Raw genomic sequence first — 25411 nt, 5'->3', positions numbered from 1 at the left:
GGATTCAATTTTCAGCTCAGGTAATGATTGCAGTTCATTTGCTTCTCTGTCTCCTATACCATGATTGCCCGTAGTTCCCTTCCAAAAGCACATGTTTGCAAGAGGATTGGCTTAGAAAGATCCAGAGCCAAGAGGAACCCATTCACAGTGATCTTTGACTATTCTTTACCTTATTTTTTCCGGTATATTTCAGTCTATGCAACTCTCAATACAGACTATCTTCATAACTGTTAGAATGAATGTGCTGCTTGTGTTAATTGGTGCTGGTATATTTCAATCTATGAAATACTCCATATAAGCCATATCTTTAAAACTGTTAAGAAATTTGCTGCAAGCGTTAATTGTAGCTGCAGAGCTGACAAGCTGATTGGTTAGTTTTCCTGAGTTATACTTTGACAAACATTTTTAAGGGCTTTTAGTGCACTTGTGTGAAGTACAAAGTGTCTTTATATTATGCATAATTCAGATGAACATCTCTTTCTGTTCCATTGGAAAGAAAGATTGAAGGTGGGAGGGGAGGAGATATTTCTTTCATGCAGTCAGTGAGGATGTAAATCCTCATTTTTCATATGAGATCGAGATGAAGAACTACTAAATTATCATATCATAGCAACATAGAATAGTGGAGTGGGAAGGGGTCTATAAGGCCATTGAGACCAACCCTCCACTCAGTGTAGTAATCCAAGTTAAATTATATCTGACTGGCTGTCTAACTCTCTTTTGAATGCCTCCAGTGTTAGAGTGCTAACCACTTCCTGAGGTGATTTGTTCCTTTGTCACACTGATGTAACAGTTAGTAGGTTTTTCCTGATATTCAGGTGAAATCTGGCTTCCTGTTACCTCAGCCATTTTTACATGCCCTGAACTCTGGAATAATTGAGAGAAGATCCTGCCCTTCCTCTATATGACATCTTTTCAAGTATTTGAAGAGTGCTATCATATCTCCTCTTAGTCTTATTTTCTTAAGGTTGAACATGACTGCTTCTTTCAGTATTTCCTCATAGGACTTGGTTTCCAGTTCCCCTAATTATCCTTGTTGCCTTCATCGGAGCTTATTCCATTTTTTCCACATCCTTCTTAAAGAGTGGTGTCCAGAACTGGACACTAGATGTAGCCCAACCAGTGCTAAATAAAAGACTAATAGTACCTCATGGGTTCTGGAGACTATAAGTCTGTTAAAGCAGCCTATAATAGCATTTGCTTTTTTTTACAGCTGCATTGTACTGCTGACTCATAATCAGGTTGTGATCTATAACAATTCCAAGAGTCTTCTCACAGGTAGTATTGCTGAGCAAAGTATCCCCCATCTTGTAACTATGTGTTTAGTTTCTTTTTCCTAGGTGGAGAAATTTGCACTTATCCCTGTTAAACTTCATTCTGTTGTTTTCAGCCCAGTGCTTGAGCCTATCAAGATCTCTTAGAATTTTATTTCTGTCTTCCAAGATACTAGCCAGTCCACCCAATTTTGTGTTCTCTACAAATCAGATGAGTATTTCCTGCACTACTTCATCCAAGTCATTGTGATACCCCACTTGTTCCTTCCTCCCAGTTTGAGAAAGAACCACTGATGAGCACACTCTGGGTATGATTCTGTAACCAACTGTATATCTCCATGTTCTACTCATCCCGCACTCAGCTAGCTTTCTAATTATAATATCATGGGGTGCTTTGTTGAAAGCTTTGCTGAAGTCAAGATATATTACATCTACAGCATTCCCACCATCCAACAGGACGGTTGCCTGATCAAAAAATGAGAAAATGAGTAGTCTGGCAGGATTTTTTCTTGACAAACCCATGCTGGCATTTAGTTATTATTGTATTGTGCTTGCAGAGTGACCACATAATAATCTGCTCAAGAATTTCCCCTAGGTTTAATGGTAAGCTGACTGGTCTGTAGTTCTTACATTTCTCCTTTTTGCCCTTTTTGAAGACAGGGATGATGCTAGTCCACCTTAAATCATCTGACAGATCAAAGATTTTGAGAAATCACTACCTTGGTGCATGCGCTTGTAATCTCAAGATTAGATCACTGTAACGCGCTCTACGTGGGGCTGCCTTTGAGGCTGACACGGAAACTTCAGGTGGTGCAGAATGCGGCGGCCAGGCTCCTTACAGGAGTGAGAAAATATCAACACATCTCTCCAACGCTGGCCGCATTGCATTGGCTGCCCATCTGTTTCCGTGTCAACTTCAAAGTTTTAATGCTTACTTATAAGGCCCTAAACGGTTTAGGACCTCGATATTTGGCGGAACACCTCCTCCCACCAAGGTCTACCCGGATCACCCGCGTGAGTCAGGAGGTGAGGCTGAGGAGCCTGACGCCGAGAGAGGCCCGGAAGGAGAAGACACGAAACCGGGCCTTCTCAGCGGTGGCTCCTCGCCTCTGGAACAATCTCCCTCCGGCGATTCGCGCGGCCCCCACGCTGGGCACCTTTAAAACCCAATTTAAAACATGGCTGTTTATTCAGGCCTTCCCTCCAGCCAACTCTTGATTTTTTTTCTTACTTTCCCTTTTTATCTTTACTGCTGTTCTTGTTTGATTATTATGTATTTGTCTATGTTTTATTATTTGATTTTATATTTGGAAGCCGCCTAGAGTGGTCCGGTGGGCCAGATAGGCTGGGTATAAATAAATAAATAAATAAATAAATAAATAAATAAATAAATAAATAAATAAATAAATAAATAAATAAATAAATAAATAAATAAATAAAATAAAATAAAATAAAATAAAATAAAATAAAATAAAATACAGTGCTTCAGAGTTCTGGAGTGGGTAAATTATCACCCATGGCAGGAGAGGAAGACAACAAGAAGAGAATTTTTGGTACAAGTCAAGCAAAATTGCACAAATAATGCAACCTGCACAAATAAGCACTATTGCCTTGTTTCATAGACCTCCAAGGATCTAAGTGGGTTGCTTAGATCTCTTTAAATAATCAACCAGTTATCCCATACTTTCTGGGTTTCTGTGTGTAACGAAGGCACCTCTTTAAAGGTGCAATTCCACTAGGGGAAGGTGTCAACTCTAGTTCCCATAATCCACCACCCTTTGTTCTCTAGGCTGGGTGAGACCTACAGTAGAAGGTGCATGACTGGGCAACTATGGGCCAGCTTCTAACCCTACTTTTCCAATTCCTCCCTTATTTGGGATCAAATATTCTTGGCTGTGTACTTAACCTTGCATACCAGCCTCACTAGGTAGGACACTCAGAAAACAAACATAAAAATAACCAACATAGCCCTCGGGGCTAAGGCACTTTCTTTAGGCACTCAAAATTCTTGTTTTCTCAAGAATCACACTTGGGTAAAATATAAAAGGTTTATTTAAAAAGTGTAAAAAAGTTATAAAACATAAGAAATACAAAAGAGTTACAAATTGTACTGTTATACGCCAAGCATTTAAGTATTAAGTAAGCCCCTGTATTTCCCATAAAACAATAAAATGATTAACTAAATAATGATTTTACTAATTAATTGCCATATTATTCTAAGTAACCATCGCTAAGTCTCCTAATCAATCAGGGAAGGCTCTAAACCTGTCACCTCCCTTCTACTTCTCCAACTTACACACACACCTAGCCCCCTTTCTATAACTTAAATCAGTGGTTCTTAACCTTGGGTTACGCAGGTGTTTTTGAACTGCAACTCCCAGAAACCCCAGCCGTGCTGAAGGCTTCTGGGAGTTGCAGTCCAAAAACACTTGAGTAACCCAAGGTTAAGAACCACTGACTTAAAGCATAGTCTCTGCTTCTTGATAGTATCCAATCAGCATACAGTCCATGCCCAACTTGGAACTTTCCATCATCCAGTCGAGCCTCCCATTTCCAGGCTGGCAAGCAATTAGAATGGAACACAATGTTTATCAGTCTTGAGATGTAGCCTTGACTCATCTCCTCTGAAAGTCACAACAAGAACTGGCTCCTAGGCCAGGACTTTGAACACCTGTGGAACTCTGAAAAAGAAGTATTACAAAACCCATATCCTCACACTGTGCTTTGTTACTCAAAGGAGATGAACACTAGTACTACAAAGGCATTGTAACGAGAGAACAAAACAGAATGAAATAGAGCTCCTTGTGGATACAAGCAATCCCACGGTGCTTGAAAATTCCTCACTGAGATGTTTAGTTGAGTCAAGACAGCCTAAATCTAACAAGAATCAAGAATTCAGCAAGATTTTTTTTCTCCTTGTCAGAGGTACTCTATGAGACAGAGGTATCCTTGATTAGTTACACAGATGCAGATTTTGGTTCTTTCAGTGAACTGGGCAAGGTTCTTTGTTTATGGCATTTCTAATACAGAGTAGGAGACTGAATTTCTCATGTAAGGCTAAGTCTATCTAAACCTTTTGAATAGGGTGGGTTATAGTACAGGAAAAATGGGGGATCTCCCCTTGGGCAGAAACACCACATTGTAGCCATGTCCTTCTACAGAAAGGAGACAGATTCTGATGCACCTCAGGTTTTAAGGCAGAGATGGACAACCTTTAAGGTCTAAGGGCTGTTTCCTTGGCATACTTGCATTTGAGGTAAGAGGCATCTGCTGTTAGTTGCAATATTGGACTGAAGATGTAAGTAGGTTGGATTATCACAATATAGCATCACATATTCCTTTCAAAGTTTGTTCTTAAAGTTCTTCAAAATAAAGAAATTTAATTATTTCAAGTGTAACACTAGTTTAAAAAGTAATTATAAGGCTCTTCTGTCAGCAATAACCTTCTGCTGCAGAAAAGCCCTTTCACTAGCAGAACCTTTTTTGTGCCAGTTGATCTCAGAGAGCTGCTGACAGAGTTACATGGCTGTATCCCTACTTAACACCTGCTGGCAAAACAGCAAACCTAAACTGAAAAATAAAAAAATAAAAATTTGGAGAAGGGATGAGGAAGGGAATGATGTGAGTTATGCCAAGCCCAGACCTCCTCCAGCCAGGCACAACACTCACAGAAAGTTCTGCTCTAGCGATGGTAGTCTTAATTAAATCCCAAAATCTCTAGGCTTTATCATATCATATATTCAAGTAACACCAGTTAGCTCTTGGTTATTAACACAGTGGTACCAATAGTGGTGGCAATCAAGACTACAGGTTCAAATACATTAAGACATACATACTGTAGAAATGTTTATTAATCTATCAGTCATAAAACATGCATTAATATAGGCTCTCCCAGTACATTTTCACTCCGTAGATCTATTAGTACATATGCATGTTGCGAGATGTGCTGGCACTGCGGGTTAAACCACAGAAGTCTCTGTGCTGCAAGCCTGCAGTCGTAAGATCGAATCCACACGACGGACTGAGTGCCCATCGCTTGTCCCAGCTCCTGCGAACCTAGCAGTTCGAAAGCATGCAAATGCGACTAGATAAATAGGTACCACCTCAGTGGGAAGGTAATGGCATCCGTGTCTAGTTGTGCTGGCCACTTGACCATGGAAACTGTCTATGGACAAACGCTGGCTCTATGGCTTGGAAACGGGGATGAGCACTGCGCCCTAGAGTCAGACACAACTGGACTAAATGTCAAGGGGAACCTTTACCTATGCATGTTAATTTAGAATGAAGTCCGAGCAGTCAAGATCACGCCAACAAAAATTTCATACAAAATTGCAATTTTGCAGCAGTTTTTTCTCCTCTAGTGGGCTGTCCACCAGACAATGGGTCACTTGACAGGTTCCAGGCCCAGTTCTGGAACTGCTGCTCTACCAGCTGTGCAAAGAAAAGTCAGCCCTTCCATTATCACATAAATAAGCAAGATTCTGGCCATTGAGTTTTATGGGACTCTTAGTTGAGTATATCTGAGAGAATTTAAATAAAGAATGGTTCTGAGTTAAGATGACAAACTGCACAGCAAGCATGTTTCCAGGTAAATGTAAATAGAAGTTACTAGCAAGGAGTTGACAGCTGTGAGGTTTAAGAACTTGCATTTTCAGATCGACACTTAAAGTAATTTCCCCACGGGAAGATTAAACAATGAATTAAAGTATTGTGTTTCTAAAGCAGTTTGCTGAGCTAAAGTTTCTTCCAAAACAATTTACTGTTTACAAAACTGCAAGAAAAGTAACGGAACAATAATTAACACAAAACTTTACAAAGACTTCACTTTTAGCTGATCGTTCAGTTCCTTTGAACAGTTTTATTACTTCTGTACAGCAAAATAAAAGATGGCACACTCTCAGTAGCATACAGATTACATTCTGGTAAATTGCTGAAACAGTCCTTTAAGAAAAAGATGATTATTTTTCCTAGTATAAAATTGTATCTAAATTGACAGCATTTACATTTCCAGAACTTGGATTAATATTAGCTACAGATTGGCATCACATTCTTAAGTTGATTGAATTCAAAGTAACTGATGTGGTTTGAATAGAAATGGGAGTGACCGAGCACATGCTTTTAATTATATAAGACATGTTGGTTGTATATTCTCTGCTGACTTAACGAAAACTGGGAACCACCTGGAAGTAGTAATAGCGAAAAACAATGAGATTTCCCAATTTATATATTTAGAATTGTTGTGCTATCTTTCTCTAGGCAGCATTTTGTACTAACAGATAAAAGACAAAGTGTGTCTAGATTTTGTTTACAACAGCATTTTCCACGAACTGTCAGGTTTTTCTCCCACATTATGTGTCAGTAACCCTGTTCTTCCATAGCTGAAGTAGTAAGCGGATATGTGGAACTCATTCTTTCAACTTGTGTAACAAAATTCATCCTTGTCATGGGATGCTGACAATTTACAAACTACTGTAGATAAGCCCAGCTGTAGTGCTGCAATGAAAGAAATGCTAACCTATATTAAAGAATTCCACAGATAATATACAATCAACATGTCTTGTGTCATTAAAACCATCACTTCCATTCCTTTTAAAACCACATCAGTTGCTTTGAATTCAGTCAACTTAAGAATGCAATGCTAATCTATAATTAATATAATGTTTATGTATGTATGTATGTATGTATGTATGTACGTATGTACGTATGTATGTATGTATGTATGTATGTATGTATGTATGTATTTATTTATTTATTTATTTATTTATTTATTTATTTATTTATTTATTTATTTATTTATTTATTAAATTTACTGTATATACTGCCCATCTAGAACTTATCTGCTCTGGGTGGTTTTTCATAAAGCATAAAAAATATTTATTTATTATTTATTTATTAATTAAATTTATACCCCACCCCTCTAGACCATGTCTACTCGGGGCGGCTTATAACATAAAAATATATCAATATAATATATATATAATCATAAAAAATACAATTACTATATTAGTTAAAAACAATTAATTTAAGAAAGGATTACCAAGATGGGGTAGGATAAGGAAAGAAGAAATTAAAAAAGACTTAGCTAAAGGTAAAATCCGAGTTAATTTCAGCATCCAAGATGGAAAAAGAAAGGGGGGGGGAGAGAAATAGGTTAGGTGATGGCTGTACAGGAAGTCTGCCTGGATAGCCATGTCTTCAGATTGCTCTTGAAGGCCCTTATCAAGGGAGCCAGGTGAATCTCTGCATGTAAATTGTTCCAGAGGCAAGGGGCCACTGCCAAGAAGGCCTGATTGATAGTTTTTTCCCTTCAGAGCTCTCTTGGCATTAGGCCTCTCAGCTGTCTGGCCTAACTGGAACGGGTGATACGGGTAGAATTAGACAGAAGAAGGCGCTCTAGTAGATTTGCAGTGTGGATATAGAAAATGATATCCAAAGTATGGACACATAAAATCCAATATTAGTGATGTGAATACCATTCACATTGATCCATCCCAAATTATTTGTCTTAAACATAGCAGCCAGTTTGCTTTGAGCTGGTTAGTAGCCAATCAAATTTGATTTGTATCTGAATATTTCAGAATAAAATATTGTATGAGCTGAAATAAAAAAGAAGATACAGTATTAAAAAGGGGGAAACAAAAGACCCTGTCCTTGTTCTGCCCATCAACTCCTGCTCAAACTTCAATGTGTAGCCACAATCCCCATGAGTTTCCTTCCTTTCTTCCTTGTTATTTTCCCTCACTTCCAGAAGTTGATTTACTCCTTGCCCAGTTCCACAAAGCCTCATGCCATAGTGGTTAACCTGCTGTACTGCAGGCAAAACAGTGCCCACGACCTGGAGTTTAATCCCAGATAGCCAGCTCAAGGTTGACTCAGCCTTCTGTCCTTCCAAGGTCAGTAAAATGAGTACCCAGCTCGCTGGGGGGGGGGGGAATGTGTAGCCTGCATAATTACCTTGTAAACTGCCCAGAGAGTGCTTGAAGCACTATGGGACGGTATATAAGCAGCAGGCTTTTTGCTTTGCTCCTGCTCTCTCATGCCCTAGAACACAGGAGAGGGAACTTACAGCTGGCACTAAGTTGAAGAAAGACACCTCCCTGCTTCTTTGCTTAATTATTTGTATATTCAGAACAGATTCGGAGTTGTGTGTTGCACTTGCCACTTACCCTTCTCAAAGACAGGCACACACAAGAAAAAAAACGAAAAATGAAATTGCTGCAAAAATAGAAGTCATCACCAGGTGTTAAAAAAAGTAAGGTACAAAACAGTTGGGGGGAAAGTAATTCAGTTGCTATTTTAAATGCTACTGTGACCTATTCCACTTAAATTGTGCAGGAATTACTCAAAAATGCATCCATGGCAAATGGAGATACATGGGTAGTCAGTTGATTGGCTTGAAATCTGCAGTTGCCTAAAAGAAAAGAAGGAAAAATCCTCCAATGCTTACTGGTCCACCCTACAGAAAATGAAAGCAATGAAAAGAGCATTCTCTAAAGGATACAAATATCTTCTCTTACCGTACCAAGATTGGAAATGACTGTTGATTACAATATTATTTTCCTTTTTTCTGCCTAAATTTTTGATAATTGCCTCCCTACAATTTGCCATTTGCACCACTACCACAGCGCATTACTCTAGACAGAGGCAAATAGGGTGAAGAAATGCAATAGACTACATGTGCTCAGTTATAGAGCGAATTGACTTGGTCTAATTATTGCTGCTTCTTTTCATTCTCCTTATTCTCCTCATTCATCTTGGTAACAATGTTGGAGGAGCCCACTTAGGTATTGTATTTGGAAGGGAGACATAACCATTTCCTTCCCACTGTGATGCTGATGAAAATATCCCTCCCCTGCTGCAGTTGCCTTGGGTAGAAAACGTTCACTGACATCCTTCACTCTTATGACTAACTGAAACTCCAGAAGGTGGTTTTCATTGGCATCAGGGTGGAGGAGCATTAACCTTCCTTTCTATCATTGTCTCATACTTTACCTGCAACTTAAAAAAAATACATTCACATACATTTAATGTCAAACCTAGTCCTGCCTTGATTCAGTTTATTTGTAGGTGCAGTACAATGATTCTTTTTTTAATCAGGGATGTGGTGGCGCTGTGGGCTAAACCGCAGAAGCCTGTGCTGCAGTGTCAGAAGACCAGCAGTCGTAAGATTGAATCCACGCGACAGAATGAGCTCCCGCCACTTGTCCCAGCTCTCGCCAACCTAGCGATTCGAAAGCATGCAAATGCAAGTAGATACATAGGGGCCACCACGGTGGGAAGGTAACAGCGTTCCGTGTCTAAGTCACACTGGCCATGTGACCATGGAAGATTGTCTTTGGACAAAACGCTGGCTGTATGGCTTGGAAACGGGGATGAGCACCGCGCCCTAGAGTCGAACACGACTGGACAAAAATTGTCAAGGGGAACCTTTACCTTTACCTTACAACGATTCTCACAGTTCTCCTTGGCTCTGGAGCAGAAAAATGTTTTCTCATCTCATAACCCACCTTAAAGTATTCTATGGGCTTTAGGTAGTCATGGTTAAATGAGACAAACAAGTGTGGACATGATTATTTGCAGTGGATTCCCACATGAATCGTCAAGACTCTCCCACAATATCAAGAGAGCCACAGTATCCGGGAAAGAGCCAATGCTGACAAAAACAGACTTTCAAACAAGCCATTTGAGCTGAGAGCACAGCTTTAGCTGCCAGGCAGAGACAAAACACTGAGAAATGTACATGAATGGATAAATCAGTCCTTAAGCTTTGTTCTCAGTCCACCACAAAGGTTTTAGGTTTAAGCCTTTGGAGAAGTTAATTCACTAAAATGTAAACACTTTACCTTAAAGCCCATGGATTTAGCTCTTAGCTGAGTTTCCAGTACTTATTTAATCTCAAGGAGATTTCAATGGTGGAATTCCTGGCCAGTGTTTCCCAATTCATTTCTGCCACAATCTATGCTCTTTTTTTTCTTTTTTCTTTTCTTTTCTTTTTTTAGTTTTGGCAGTTGTTCCTTAGATCCAAGCCTGACAAACATATAAGGAGAAGTGATAATTGCATGATGCGGGTTGACATCTCCTTAGGAAGCATATCAAGCACATATTTATTTTGGCTGTCTAGAGGAGCTGAAGTGTGAAGAGAATGAGGAAAGCTAAATGAATCTTGGGTACTGGTGTTTTGCTTTCCAGATATTTGTCTGCATAAAGGAAACTAGCTTTTGATATGGAAAAAAATAGTGGTCTCAACCTATTGCACTAATTTACTTCTTTTCTGTGTCTCATGTTAAACATTGACAATATTGTACAAAATCAATTAGCACGTTGTTTCCTAAACAGTAATCTCTGGACATACAACTATGAAATCTGTCAATTTCAGTTAGAGATAGGCACATATTGCCAGTCTGGTGATTCATGCTGGCTTGGCAGACAGCCGAACAGGTGTTCTGCGGTTTGGCACCCTGCCTCTTCCAGTGGATGACCACTCAGAGACAGTCCAAGGAAGCTGGAATGCTGCTTCTGAGTGCATGCAGGAAGCTGAAGTGCGGAACACCTTTTTGACCGTCTGCTGAATGGGCATGAACCACCAAACTTGCAGTTCATGCCCATCTCTAATTTCAGTTTCATTCAAGTTCTAATTTTTTCCAGCCTTAAATTTGTTTTGTCTGACTTTTGATATTTTTAAAAAATCTGCATCAGATTTGTATGCTTTGTTGTGCATGCATTTTCCCCATTTATTCTTTTTTTTGTGTGTGTGTGAGTGCAGTTTTGCCTAACATAATGCATTTCTGGGCTAAAATATAGATACATTTTGGCATAAAAATGTTTCCAGAGTGCCATCAAGCTTGCAGTCTAAATCGCTGATGTGGCACACAAGGAATAGAAACAGAAGTAGGGAAAAGAAGGACATACTGTTTAGCGCATCATAATAGACAGTACAATACATGAGAGTAGTAACATTAAACAATATGTAATAATAATACAGTATGTGTATTTTGTACATGCTTTCCCTAATAATCACACTGTTTTGTTTGAGGGATTGCATCAGAATATTTGGAAAAGTGGGGATATTATGTTTCAGTTTACATATATGTTTGAAAGTGTGAATTAGTTGAGTATGCATTAATATGTGAATCAATGAATTTCAACAAACTGGCCTGAACAGCAGTAGAAATCAGCTAGCTCTCATTTCACCCTTCATGAAAAGTGTCAGTGAGCACTTGATTCTATTTGACACATGAACGTAAGGATTGCAGGCATTAGCGTCAAGCCAAAATAGGCTTAGAAAAGTTGACAAGAGAGGATTTCCTGTTTTGAGGTTCACCCACTGAGAACAATCCCTAAATGTAATGAGTTGTACATCATTCCGTTGGTATTCTCATTAAGGAGATTCTCTACCAGACTGATGTAGTCAATGTGTTCACAAGCATCTCTAAGAAATAGTTCTATGGCTGTTAACTAATAGAATGTTACTGACATTTGGGGAGAAGAAAGATTTGGATATGGAGACAAGGTGCTGGGCTATGAAATACTCTATCCTTCAGAATCTCATTTATTTCTAAATGAGCAGAAAAATAAAAATCCAAAAATCTACTTGTTGTCGCATGCTGTGGAACTAAACTTTGCAGGACTGGTGCCTATTATTTTTAGTATGTCATTTGATCAGGTGTCTGCTAAACATTTTGAGTTCCCTAAACGATAACTAAAAATAAAAATATATGTATTCCATGCATGTGTGAATATTAGTAAAAAGAAAACTCCAGAAGTTTGAAATACCTATAACCTATGAAATTTAAAGTCACTGTAGCAAACTCCAGTGTGGTTTCCGGTATTACACATTACATATTTTGAAATGTGCCTCTGCTTTTACGCAGATAGTTAATAGTATAAGATTATTTGACACAACATTATCTTAGCTAAATAAAACCCACAAATTAATAATTCAGATAACCACAAGGACTACATAAAAATGCTGTGGCTTTTTAAAAGGATCTGAGTCAGGGGTAGGACACATTCTGTGGGACAAAAACAACAGAAAACTCAATAACTTTTCCCAACCTGCTGCTAGCTGTTGACTGGGCAAGTAATCCTGAGAATAGACTTCTCCAAGGCTTTTTGTTCTTACTCAGCATCTTGATATTCAGCTACCCTTAGCTACACAGCTGGAAAATGCAGTTAAGAAAAAACAATCACCAAGGTTTAAAAAAATAGGCAATGTTTATAACTCATTTATAGAGTTCATGCTCTGCATACCAAAGGTCTCAATCCTTACCAACTTTAGATACAGCTGGGGAAGATGTCTGACTTGAACTGTGCAGAATTGCACCTTGCAATACCAAGCCACATGGTCCAATGGTCTAGTAGTACAAGATAACCACCATCTTTCTGGTTCTAGCTGAATACTTTTCCAATGTTGAAAAGAAAAGGAAATTTGTGTTGCATTCATAGACTAGCTGGTTAGCTCAGTGGTTTAGGTATCTGGCCGTGGAGCCAGAGACTGAGAGTTTGATTCTTCACTGTTCCTCTTGCAGCTAGAGCCAGCCTGTGGGGATTTGGGCAAGCTGCACGTACCCAAGATGCACCCCAGAAGAAGGCAATGATAAACCACTTCTGAGTATTGTCTATCTGAAAAACCCTGAAAAGGGTCACCATAACTCAGAATTAACTTGATGATATGTTCTTGTTGTTGAATTCATGCTGAAGAAGAGCAAAGCCCAAGCAGTAGTCACAGAGGGGGTTCATTTTTCTAATACCTTGAGGTAGGAATATCTTGTCCTGGCTATGTCACTGAGAGAAAATTTGAGGTTAAACTGTGGGCTATGTATGAGGACATGTACTGTAACTTATTTCCCTGTATCTATTTATAGCCCAAAAAGGGACATGGTTGCGCTGTGGGCTAAACCGCAGAAGCCTGTGCTGCAGGGTCAGAAGACCAAGCAGTCGTAAGATCGAATCCACGCGACGGAGTGAGCGCCTGTCACTTGTCCCAGCTCCCGCCAACCTAGCGGTTAGAAAGCATGCAAATGCAAGTAGATAAATAGGGACCACCTCAGTGGGAAGGTAATAGCATTCCATGTCTAAGTCGCACTGGCCATGTGACCACGGAAGATTGTCTTTGGACAAAACGCTGGCTCTATGGCTTGGAAACGGGGATGAGCACCGCCCCCTAGAGTCGAACACAACTGGACAAAAATTGTCAAGGGGAACCTTTACCTTTACCTTTATTTATAGCCCAGATGCTGTGAGATTTTCTGGAGACAAAGAGGTGTTATTGGCATAAAACAACTAATGTTCTTGACTGTGAGTGGCAGGCCCCTTTTTCTAGAACAGAGAAACTGTGTGGTTATATTATCATCTATTGCTTTCCTTAACAATTTCCAGTCCAACAGTTCTAGTCCATAGTAGGCAAAAAGGACAGCTGGTGGGAGGAATTAGCATCATACTGATCAGGAGCATTGATCCTAAAGATGGTGGGAGTTGGCATTGGTAGGATTTGCTTGCAAAAAATATACACATGTAGATAAATGTAAGTTGCCCACACATTCTTCTGCTATGTCTTGTTATAAATACAAATTAATGATGTAGGGGGAAAAAAGGAAGAACATTAAGAAAAAAAGAGGCTTCAGTGCACCAATCAATCATCTTGTAAAACAGGTCTGCACTCCCATCCAGGCAATACACTAACCACCAATAAAAACAGGATGAAAATTAGTTCAATGTAGATCATGTGTACAATGAAATATGAAGATCTGTCAGAACCTTCAATGCAAATTTAGTCTAACGCTTTCAAAACAAAGTGAAGACAATTAAAATAAAGTTGTTTTTTTTAAAAAAACAAAACACAAAACCCTGAAGAGATTTGATGGATGGGTTCATTTTATTTATATATGATATTTCTCTCAGTAAAGAGAATCGAGGCAGCTTAGACAATATTTAAAAGACAAATACAATTGTACAATAAATTACACTATTAATAAAAAATCAAAGAGTCTGGACCCAAGCCTTTTTAAAGTCCTAAAAATGGACTGGAAACCATGAAGTTGTTCCAGCAAAGAATTTCCATTCTCAGTATAACTGGCTCCGGTAAACACCTAGCCTCAGTATTTTGAATCTACTGGAGATGGATTGTTGTATGAGAAGATACTGTGGAATATATTCATGAAAGAAACCACATTATAAGTTTATTTTGAGTTCTAAAACCATGCTTCAGCCTTACACAATGCTTTAGACTTTACCTAATACATTAGAAGTATTCCCACAAGTGTGCGTGAGCGTGCACATGTGCACATACACACATTTGTACATACCATATTTTAAATTTATTTGCGTAAGAAAATGGCAACAAATATGTATAGAAAGTATTGGCGACGTTTGGATGCTTACCAACTTGATGACTTAGTGAAACAAGAAATTTAAAAAAATGTATGTCAGTTTGTTATAAAAAGCTTTTATTGGCAGCAGTTCTGACATAGTTAAAAGCACCAGCAAATAGATATGCCGGAGCGTTTGTATTCCCATCATTATGCCTGAAGAAGGAATCACAACAAGAGAGATGGACCAATAAATGGTGAAGGTTGGACCAATAAATGGCAAAGGATGAGTTCTTCATCCTCTCATCTTAGTTATAATTATTAGTTGGCTTTCCAGGAGCATCTGAAAGACCAGGGCAGCTGATACAGTTTACATAGTTCATTTAGACCAGTGGTTCTTAACCTTTGTTACTCGGATGCTTTTGAACTGCAACTCCCAGAAACCCCAGCCAGGACAGCTGGTGGTGAAGGCTTCTGGGAGTTGCAGTCCAAAACTCCTGAGTAACCCAAGGTTAAGAACCAGTGATTTAAACTAAAGGCACAGGAAAAGAAAAGGATGGATTCAAATTACCCCTTTCACAGCAGTGTTGTGTGTCTAATGCTGAGCAGGTCCTGGCCCACAGGCAAAAGAGATTACACAGCAGATGAGAACACACACTTCCTTGGAGTGCAAAGACCACTACATTATTGGTTACAGCAACAATATTTCTGGCCTAGCTTTGGGAATGGATTCAGAACATCAGGAGACCTGAATGGCCTCCAGTGCTATTCACACCATTCCAAATGATGGCTGGACTGACAGTCCACTGGAGACCACACAGGCGTCTACCACTCTGTGGCTCCTTGCCACCAGGAGGTATGGCTGGGTTTATGGCACCCAATGTAAGTCTGGTCATCGCTTTGTCCCCGCTCCCTTCTAGAAACAGGTTTGCACCTGCCACCCCCATCTCCTGGATCCATCTGAATGCCCCAAATTGTTAGCCCCCAAAGTTGTGTCATAAATGAAAAGAAGATCAAAAATAGCAACCAGCAACAGACTTCAGTATGTATTCAGTGACCAGCCAGAGAACTAACCCCAAGGAGCAACAACGGAAGCATCCAAGAAAAAGTCATAAGAACATGCTTAAAAGATTGGTACAAAGGGAGGGTGGAAAAGAAGACCATGTGGAAACTCCATGCAATTGGAGGATGATTGTAGGTGTAACTGGGGTGCCCCAGGTAGATCCAGGTGCCCACACTTGGAAGCATTTGGAAGCATAGCCTGTAACACGGCCTGGTCAGAATGGTTTTCTGGAATCACAGCATTTTAATACCAGAAAAGTGAAACATAGCAGTTGCAGAGATGACTCATTACTTCTAGGACATTGGCTTGGGCATTGGCTTCTGAAACTCGGCACCTACAGTTTTTATAAGGACTTGAAGTTATGCATGCCAATATTGTAAGAATTATGCTTCGTCATCGTTTAGTCATGTCCAACTCTTCATGACCCCATGGACCAGAGCACACCAGGCCCTCCTATCTTCCACTGCCTCCCGGAGTTGGGTCAAATTCATGTTGGTTGCTTCGATGACACTGTCCAACCATCTCATCCTTTGCCGTCCCCTTCTCCTCTTGCTCTCACACTTTCCCAAGAGTCTTCACATTTTCCTAACATCAGCGTCTTTTCCAGGGAGTCTTCTCTTCTCATGAGATGGCCAAAATATTGGAGCCTCAGCTTCAGGATCTGTCCTTCCAGTGAGCACTCAGGCTTGATTTCCTTTAGAATTGATAGATTTGCAGTTCAGGGGACTCTCAAGAGCCTCCTCCAGCACCACAATTCAAAAGCATAAATTCTTCAGCAGTCAGCTTTCTTTATGGTCCAGCTCTCACTTCCATACATCGCTACTGGAAAAACCATAGCTTTGACTATTCGGACTTTTGTTGACAAGGTGATGTTTCTGCTTTTTAAGACGCTATCTAGGTTTGTCATCGCTTTCCTCCCAAGAAGCAGGCGTCTTTTATTTCGTTGCTGCTGTCTCCATCTGCAGTGATCATGGAGCCCAAGAAAGTAAAATCTGTCACTGCCTCCATATCTTCCCCTCCTCTTTCTCAGGAGGTGATGGGACAGTGGCCATGATTAGATGTTAATAATTATTGGGTCATTTAAGGGAAAGTTTGGTATGTACCCAGCCTTCCCAGTCCTGTTGAGATCTTACGTTTTGCATTGAGTTGCTTATACTGAAAAAGTGTCAACCGCAGATCTATCTAGACCCCAATGAACATGCTACTGTAATCACCATGTTTGCTTCTCCAAAATCACTAGTTCAGACCTGTCTTAAAGTTAGAAAGACATCTCTTGATTTCTTTCCCCCTGGACCACTTTACATCTTGCAGCTACCACCTATTCAAAGATAAAGAAAGCCTGTGACTCTCCTCTTGCCTCAGCAATCAGTATGCTTTTAAACTTTCACTGAGCTGACAGTTATATAACCAGGCCATCAGTCCAGGCTTCTAGGCTTAATAGGCTTAATCTAATATTCATGTATTTAGTCAATCATGGCCTTATAGCAATCCAAAAAGGAAAGCATATGCCCTAACAGTAAGTATCAGTCAAATGCGCGGATGTGTGGACTTGCTTTGATATTAGGAATACAGGAAGGATGAGGCATGGCATTTCAGTTTGCTGTTGTTTCTAGTAATGTGAAAAGTTTTGTGAAGATGATTGGGGGAAATGCATTTTTTCCATCAAACGAAACTTAATTGTCAACCATGCTTTTAGTGGCAGATTTGGGGCCAGGTAATTCAACTGTCTGAACTGAGTTGTCAGAATTGGGTTGTACTCCTTTTGAAGACTAAGCTACAGAAGCTGGATGCACTCTTGCATCAGGTTCTGAGCCCTGATGTTCAAATCTTGACCTCGGTGCTTTCGCACACTTTTGCTTGGCGTGCCAACAATAACCCCTCTTTGAAACATTCAGTTTGACAATGGTGCAGTCGTATCTGAGAGTGCAACTACATGGTAAATTTTCATGAGATTTGCTCCACTTATACAACAGTTGAATTCAGAGTATTTTTTTAACTGACTACATGACACAAAGGTTTGATTGAATTGCTTCATCCCTTTTTGCTCTCAAAGCAGCTTTTTTTTTCTCTGCTGCTGGGATGCCTCTACTATTTCAAGCCAGAACAGCCTTTTCCCTCATGAGGTTAGTGGTGATACCTTCGTGTAAAGATAGGGGCCATTCATGCAGTTAGTATTTCAGTGTTGTAGGCAGTTGGGGCATGTTGTTCAGGCCCATATGGACATGCAAAAGCAAACCATTGTGACTTTAATGTGGGGGATTGGGTTCTAGTCTGAAATCCTATCAAAGAGATTAAGCTTCAGTTTGTGTGGGAGGGCCCTTTTGTTGTAAAGCTTAGTGTTGTTAATTACTTAATTGATAGGTCTGAAAGTGGCCCCACCACTGGTGATCCTTTTATGGTTTGTTATGAAGCCGCTTTCTCATTTAAAGTTTCAGACTACCACATTTCTCAAAACCTTTTCTATAGAGAAATAACATTGATAGGTTATTTGTTAACTTTGCTCTTAAAGATTTTGTACATCAAAATAGACCATTGGCTTAATCTGGTAACCATAGGACAACAATAAGCTTTTAATACTCTCCTCCTTCTCACAATATTTTTTTTAAAGTTGTAATTATTATACACTTTTCAGAAGCTTAAAAAGATTATGATTCCCAAGGTGTGTAATTTCTAATACATTGCTTTGAAAATGCCATCTGGATAGTCAGCTATGTATAGCAGCTGCATCCACAAAAGAAGAGCTGTAATGCACATAAACACTAGTTGAACATATGCCAACAATGAGAGAGTTATGCACCATATGGAATGATTTCTGATGCTACAGCATTAGAAAGTCACAGAACAACTTTCATGTGTTGGGGGAAAAGTCTTTGAATCCTCTGCATTGTGTTCAAATTTTGTGAAGGTTGCAGCAATTTTAGACACTTGCACTTCTGCATGTTTAACACATCCTACATTGATATCCTATATGCCCTGATACACAATATATATATTGTGTATCAGGGCATGATTTTTCTCCTGTTTCTCAAAATGGAATGAACAGAATATTTCCAGTCAGAGAGCTGTGCTTGTAATCAACCATTTGGCTAGAAGTACTGTGAACCTTTTTTGAAAGATGACTAGGGATGATAGCACCATTGAATGGCCTTCACAATGTTCTTCGTTAATTGGTTGTGTGTATGATAAGAATTACAGTTCTTTTTTACACCATCATAATGGTGGGTTTGCAGTGTACCCGAGTAGGTATGTCTTCTCAGCACTATTGCACCAGGGAGTTACACACTCCCCAGGAAGTTGAAGGTACATCTGTGGAACCTTTACCCTAAATCTAGCCACTTCTTTCTTAGGGTTACTTAGGTTAGGTGTTAGTCTCAGGAGAACTGCTCCAGAACCCCTCCAAAGTATTTGTGATTAGATTATGCCATTCAGTCAGTACCCTCTTGTCCCAGTTTAATTTAGCTGTTGGGCAAAAAGATCTATTTGGTATAAACTCTGTCTTCTGATTTTGTGTAGCCCAAGTAAACATGGGCATTATATTCACCCTCTCCTAACTGCTATGTATCTTTACAGCTACACTTAAAAATATTTAACAAAGGGTATTTTATGCAGGAGCAAACCAAAAGAATTTCTTTGTGAAACAGAAGTAAATGGAAGAGAAAGGTAATTTCTTGTCTACTTAAAACAATAATGATATATTTATTGTTCTGTGGTTTTAACACTCACTTTCCTCATAATCTGTTCTACTTTATCTGAAATGCAAAACCAGCTGTACTCACAGACTCTACATTACACATTTGTGTGTATTGCCTCCATTCTGAAGTACACAATGGGGGTTTTCCTTTTGCATCAAGTTTTGCAACTTCTTCAGCTTTGGTGGTATCTTGGATCAGTGGTTCCCAACCTTGGGTAATTTAGGAGTTCTTGGACTGCAACTCTCAGAAGCTTTCACTAGATATGGGCATGAACCCTCAGTTCAGAGATACTTGCTGGTTTCCTGACATGTCACCTGTGGTGCAGTATATTCCCTTCCCCCACCCCCCACCTGGATCCATCACTCACCAGCCGGCATGCACTGCTCTTTCTCTCCTCCTCACATGATTGTCTAGACACATCAGGAGGATGTGCTTCCCTCCTCTGGCAGCCACCCACTCAAAGGCAGCACTGCAGGAATCCCAGCTCCATGTCCTCATCTGAGTAGATGGCTGCCAGAGGAGGTAGAGACACATGTTTCTGCTGTGATTGGATGATTGTGCAAAGAGGAAGGAAAGTGCAGTTCACATTGGCTGGTCAGTGGGGCATCCACTCACCAACAAACCAACACGAACCTGCGAGCCAAGGTTCATGCCCATCTCTAACCTTCACCATCAGCTGTGCTGGCCTAGGTTTCTGGGAACTGCAGTCCATGAATACATGAATTATCCAAGATTGGGAACCATTGTGTTAGATGGAGCAGTTCCATCTAAAGTTTCAAGCTAATGCTTGTTTCACTCCCAAAGTTTGGGTCAAGATACTTTCCAGCTCAGATTATGTGTCATTTATGATGTTAGATCCACCCACTCCTTTAAAAATAAGGATTTCCCAAATCCAATTAATTAAAAAAATATAGTCTGAACAATGTGAAGAGGGATACTTACTTCAGTTTATTTTTGCAACTGCTGGAAAAAAATGCAAATCTTAACACAATCTACAATTTAAAGTCTCTATATATTGTAATATGTGATGTGATTCTTGCAAAAAGAAAAAAACATAATTGGAAGAACACAGATCTTTGAAAAAAGGAGAGTGTGTTTATTTGGATAATGTACATAAATATATTTCATCATATGGGAGAAAAATTGATACATTTCAAAGAATACGTAAATTTTGAAAATTGTGCACAAAACATATATAAATTTGAAGTGGAAAAAGTCAAATAAGAATCAATACATTCACTAGTAATCTGTCACCTAAATGTAATGGCCCACCACCAGTCTAGTAGGATTCCTGTCACATGACCAGTTGCAAAACCAGGCATATGATCAGGACATAGTAACATTTACTCAATTGTCCTTCTGCTCTATGCTTAGGCAATAGGATATTGGCTATAGAAATATATATTACAAGCAAACTATGTACTGTTGGATTTGAAAGGCTGTAGGTGGTGGGATGTGGTGGCGCTGTGGGTTAAACAGCAGAAGCCTCTGTGTTGTAAGGTCTGTAGATCTTCAGCTGTAAGATTGAATCCACGTGACAGAGTGAGCGCCTGTCACTTGTCCCAGCTCCCGCCAACCTAGCTGCTCAAAAGCATGCAAATGCGAGTAGATAAATAGGGACCACCTTGGTGGGAAAGTAATAGCGTTCCATGTCTTAAGTCGCACTGGCCATGTGACCACGGAAGATTGTCTTCGGACAAATGCTGGCTCTATGGCTTGGAAACGGGGATGAGCACCGCCCCCTAGAGTCAAACATGACTGGCAAAAATTGTCAAGGGGAACCTTTACCTTTTAGGTAGGAATATGCACGCGTAAAAATATGCCATTCACAATAGAAGCAGGGTATATTTGTGAATGACAGTGGTGGCCTTACCGTAAAAAAAGGAAAAAAGAAAAAGAACAAAAAAAAACACACACACCAGTAAGCTAACTTTCAAAGAAAAACAAATTGAAACTATATGCTTATGCTGACAGTATAATATGGGTCAATAAGAAAAGTTAAAAGATCTTCTGTGTTCAGAGCAATCCGCGATCAGTCTCTGTATAATAACTGTATTGATGTGAACCCTGAGGGAAATGTTGACATAATGTAAACTACTTTCCACTTTGTTTAACAGGCAGAAAATCATTATGTATGCTGTGTGCTTGTACCCATGAAAGAGCAGCACCTTGAATACAGCAGCAGGCTAGGAACACCATCTTTTCTTGGAATAAATAGCATCTTATAATTCCCGTCCCCCCCTATGATTGTCCCTTTCATGAATGTCAACCTACAATTTATACACTTGTAACAAGAATGTACCTCGTAACTAGCTACCACATCAGGGCAGAAAAGAGGTGGAATCCTCATGTGTAATGCTAATTCACAGGCTTTTATTGGTACCCTTGCCAATGCATTAGACTTCTGTCATTTAACATTCTAATTGTGGAGGGGAGATGGAGATATACGTTCCAGCCTTTTATTTTCACCCCATTCTCCCTGGACTGACAAGACAAAGACATACTAGTGAGAAAGATACTGTAATAAGGATGTACTTTATATACATCATGAGGAGACAAGATGCCCTGGAGAAGACAATAATATTGGAAAAAGTTGAAGGCATCAAGAAAAAGAGACTGCTAAATAAGAGATAAATTGACTCAATAAAGGAAACCCCAGTCTTGTGTTTGCAAAAACCAAGCAGGAATGTTGACTATAGGACTTCTTGGAGTAAACTAATTCATAGGTTTGCCTTAAGTTTGATGTGACTTGATGGAACATAACAATGGCTAGTGGGGCAGCTGTGAGGGGATATATGTGTGTAGTGATCTGCATCTGAACCTTCTCTTCCACTTCAGTGGTTGTAGCATCCAGGGCCTATAGGCTTTATTTTGGGCTTTATTAGGGGATTCAGCTGTCACTCACTTTCTCCTTTGTCACCAGCAGTCAGTTTTCTCTTACTCAATTACTTTTGATTTTCCCCCAACCAGGAAACGAAGAAGCAAGACATGGGTGGTGGGGTTGAAAACTGGGCCACAATGTAATTAAGCCTACAGCCAAGCCTTCCTGTAATTTATAGACATAGAAGCAGGGGTCTTCTTGTCCCTCTCTCTTGGCCTAGAAGGGTGAGTTCCCAGCCCCTGGATTGTTCTGTAATCAATCAATCAATCAATCAATCAATCAATCAATCAATCAATCAATCAATCAATCAATCAATCAATCAATCAATCAATCAATCAGCAGTGTTCCTTCATTTGAACGACAAAGGACACTCTTTTGATGACTAAGATGTACTCATTTTGGACCAAGAAGATAGGTGGTTTGAGAGAGGGGTCAGGGAGGCCATACATGTATATATAGAAAGTCCCTCTCTCAACAGGGGTAAAAGCCTTAGATACAATTTGTCTCCTATATATCATGCTGCCCTTTCATCCATTCCCAGAAAGATTAGGACCACACACACCAGAAAGACCACTGTTAATGACCATTGATGACAATGGGTGGAGAAAGACTGCAGAAGTGGGATTATCCCTCACCCCCAGTCCTTTGTCCTTCTAAATGAGCCTATTCAGGCCAGGGGGAAGTGAAACCAACTTGGAGTATATATCACGGATCTCCTACCAGCTCTCCTCAGACTGAAAAAGCTACTTGGATGAGTAGCGAAACGTTTCAGCCTAACAAGAAAGAAGCCCAGTTGCCGTGACTCAGCTGTCAGATAACTAATATGAAAGAACATTAAATGCTCCTTAAAGTATTAGGAAATTTATTATCATTAGGCTACCAATTTCAAGGACAGATTTATTCACAGAGAGGAAATCAAATGTCAGAGCTGTCACTATTAAAATACTGTACTCTACCAAATTTTTCCTAAAATTCTGTAATACATTTCCAGACATTTTCCAGAAATCTTATTTTTGATGCATTATTAAGTCATGTGCTGTCAACTCTGCTTATGGTGCCTTATAAAAGACCAATCTCCCAGACTGCCCCCCACAAGCTTTTTAGGGAAGCAATGGCCAAAGCAGGTTCCCCATATATCCACCACCCCAGCAATGGAATCTTGTGGTCAGGATGTGGAATAGGTTTGCAGCGATCCAGGTACCTCACTGGAACTCACTGCAAATCACCTTCCATTCCACACTACAAGTCAAGGCAACAGAGCTAGCCTTTGGTAAGCTCCTTGCCCTCCCCAGCCAAGGATCTCAGCCTTGAGGCCCCTTTGCAGATCCTGCAAAAATATGTCCAGCCCTATACCAGACAAATGAACCCATCACTGCTGTACAATTCTGGGCTTTCTGCTCTAATATCAGGTTGTCCAATGACAGAACCAGGACTGTCCCTTGGCTTTATAGACCTACGCATGCCCTGCTGGAGCCAGCCCAACAAACAATATGCAGGTGCCACTGCCTGGATCACAGTCTCTGTTTCCTGACTGTGCCACCTGTTCTTGCTGCCTGTTCATGCTCAGTCCATCTTGCATCTTCCTTCCTGGGGGCAGGGAATCCTGTGTACCCCACCCACAGCCACCAATCACAAGGAAACAATAATTTTGTTTCACCATTCTCTCCCCTTGCTCCTGATGGGGGGGGGGAGGAAGGGTGAAAGAACTTTGCCCCCTTTCTGCAGAGATGAACTATCTCTATCTCTATCTCTATCTCTATCTCTATCTCTATCTCTATCTCTATCTCTATCTCTATCTCTATCTCTATCTCTCCAACTAAAAGAAAATAAAAGAATAAAGAAGGCAAAAACATTGTGCACCTTAACGACTAACTGCTATATGTATCTGAAGAATACCTTAGGGTGCATGCTAATGTACTTCCTTCAATTACATTTTATGATTATGACCTTTATTGCAACAATAATTTAATGTTTTAATTAAATCAGCAACCATTTTCATTTCTAAAAGATGTCCTTCATTCCTCTGTACTATAATTTGATGAAGTGATTTTCAATAACAATCAGCAATATCGGCATATAAATGTTAATGCTTCTTTTCCATAGCCTGAACTTATATTTCAGAACAGGTTTGGGAATATATTACACACACACACACACACACACACACACACACACACACACACATACACACAGAGAGAGAGAGAGAGAGAGAGAGAGAGAGAGAGAGAGAGAATACTTCATTTATTCACTTCTTTTTTTAAAAAAATGATTTAGGGGTAAAGATGTGCAGTGGGTTAAAACACATCAGAGAAAAAAAGAATCTAGCAAAGTGTTTTTAGTATTGGGATTGTGGGGACAGATGTAAACATAATACATTCCATATTTCTGCTTCACTTGAGTAAAAGGCCTCTGATAATTTAATTACTGGCTTTGACTCTGTTTTCATTTTTTTGAAGTTCAAATGCAGATTTCAATGTCAATTAGTAAAATTGAGCACTTGAAGCCTGTTTAAAATGCATGCACTGGGAAAAAAAACAGTTGACATTTGAACGATCAGTAAACATTTCGGTAACAATATTATGATACATCCTTTTGAGTATTACACCAAAACAGTAAAAATATGTGGTTATGTCATCTTTTGAAAATATACAACCCCCTCTCCTAACAAGGGACATGAATTTGCAAAAAAATATCATTTTCTCTGATTTTCTGAGTCTTGCTATGTTGACTGACTATGTCTACTGACACTTCTCATGACATCATCAAGATTTCCTGACTCCCTATAAAAATGAGATCCTGTAGTCCAGACTAAGGGACTACAAAATCTCATTGTTGTTGTTTCAATTTATATTCTGCTCCGTAGTGCTAAAGCATTCTGGGCAGTTTACAACAATTATGCAAAAATGCAAACAATACTTTGCCCCCCAGTGAGCAGAGCACTCATTTTACTGACCCCAGAAAGATGGGAGGATTGAACTCAAGACATGAGCAGAGGTTTGACTGTAGCACTGCAGTATAACCACTGCACCACATGGCACTTATTTTTTACTTTTATTTTTTCCCGTTTCCCTCTACTGTTCTGAACAAATTCTGTGTCACAATGCATTTTCTGGTGAATCCTATGTGAAAATATGCTATTCTGCACAGGTTGTATGATAATCCTACACATACTGATGTTTCTTCTGTTCTTTCCA

The sequence above is a fragment of the Pogona vitticeps genome, chromosome 5 (assembly GCF_051106095.1).
Source record: "Pogona vitticeps strain Pit_001003342236 chromosome 5, PviZW2.1, whole genome shotgun sequence".
Taxonomy (NCBI): Eukaryota; Metazoa; Chordata; class Lepidosauria; order Squamata; family Agamidae; genus Pogona; species Pogona vitticeps.
This window is presented reverse-complemented; position numbering follows the sequence as displayed.